This window comes from Apis dorsata, unplaced genomic scaffold, assembly GCF_000469605.1.
Source record: "Apis dorsata unplaced genomic scaffold, Apis dorsata 1.3 scaffold_132, whole genome shotgun sequence".
Classification (NCBI taxonomy): Eukaryota; Metazoa; Arthropoda; class Insecta; order Hymenoptera; family Apidae; genus Apis; species Apis dorsata.
In genome coordinates this window covers 55,022-56,986 of record NW_006263425.1, presented here as the reverse complement: position 1 = coordinate 56,986, position 1,965 = coordinate 55,022, and positions in this window count along the sequence as shown.

The window sequence follows — 1,965 nt, the reverse complement described above, 5'->3', positions numbered from 1 at the left end:
TCTCTCTCTCTCTCTCTCTCTCTCTCTCTCTCTCTCTCTCTCTCTCTTTTTTACACAAAAAAATGAACAACACTCGCGATCGCATATATTTATATAATACATTTAATTTAACTTAATATTAAAAATCTCTACACCTCTAAGTCGATCAGCCGTGAATTTATGCAAGTATAAAAGACTATCAAGTTTATATATCGTTTTGTACCCAAACATTCGACATTAAGGTTTAGAATCGGTGTTTTTCCATCGGTTCCATCCGATGATTATTATTATGCGTTTCTTTCATCTGACGCAGATCGAACGGAATCTATGAAATCTCGTGGAATTTCCGCTCGTGCTTGTTAAATGCTTAACCCTCTGCAATGTTATATGATTTGTGTATACACGTCTGTACACATATGAAATTTTTATTAATAATTTCAAAGTCTTTTTCTTAATCACTTTCAAAATCACATCAAGTCTTTGTGCTGCATTATTTTCCTACTATATAATAATATTTTATTGCATGAGTCCAATTTTTTTTTTATTTTGATGTTCGAACAAAAATTCAAAAATTCTGAAAAAAAATATTGATCACGTATTAATATTATTCAATGAAATTTTTATCCTCATACATTATTATAGAGAGTTAATGAAGTATAAAATCAAAGTATATAATTCGATAATATAAAGATTACAATTAGACAGCAGAGATATTATAATCAATTAGACATTTTGAATTTCGATTACAGAGGATTAAAGCATTTACAATGGAATATGTTCTCGATCAAAAAAATTTTTCCAATAATTGCTAAAGAATTTTATCTGGAATGCGTGTACAAAAAATTTGGACTTTAAATCTCTGATAATTGGAGAAATTTAAATCGAACGTGTTGAATGCAAAAATAAGATTTTATTTATCGCGGAATTGTGCCGTGGAAGATAATGAATTTGTTACAAGGAAAGGTATTCTATATTTTTTTCACTTTTTTTTATTCTTCTTGTATTTGTTATTTTCGATTTCGATACGTGAAAGATTTATTTTTCTAAAATAAGCCGCCATTCCTCTGTTATACAATGATTTTCGTTATCGTGACGTGCATCATTCACATCTTGAAAACATTTGTACCGATTATGTAATCAGTAGTTCTACATAAACGAGAACGATAACGAAAATAACTGCAAATTCTGGTTGCCTTGAAGCGAATAGAAAACACGAACATCTTGTTGGTTTTAGTTTAACGCGTCACGTGCCGTCCAGGTCACACGTACTCCATTTTTATTCAGCAGTAAAAAGGATTTTTCGAGTATTTTATGAGTATTCCAACGAAACATGAGAAAAATACGTGACAATATAAAGAATATTGATAAAATGATATTTTTGTAATTGAGTATTCTTTGTATTGAGTAAGTTCCTCGAGTATTTTCAAATTCTCGAATAATTTCTAAGCGAGGCCTGAATTTAACAAATACTTGAATATTATTTTTCAATATTTTTAAATATTTAAGAATATCGTTTTTGGATACTTTTATTTTTTTATATTATTGAATATTATTGAGTATTTGAATAATTTTGAATATTTTTTAATATTAGTTGTAAATATTATGGGATATAATATTATTAAATTTTGAACTGTGCACTTGGATACTTCATTTCTGAGTATATTTTAAATATTTTTGAATAGTATTCTCTCCTGAATTAATAATATTTTTAAATCTTTTCTATTATTCATAAAACTGAGTTTGTTCAAGTACTTAAGTATCTTTCAATACCATTTATTTCTAAGTACTCTTGAAGTACTAATCAATTTTTCCAATTTTTTCTTTTTTTTTATATAATAATCTTTTAAAAACTTATATTATATAACTTTTAATTTTTTCAATTACAAAATGATTTTCTATTTTCCACGGCACCAAACGCGTTAAATAATAATGCAAACATATTAATAAAAAAAATTATTCGAATTATTCACCCGCATTCCAAAAATT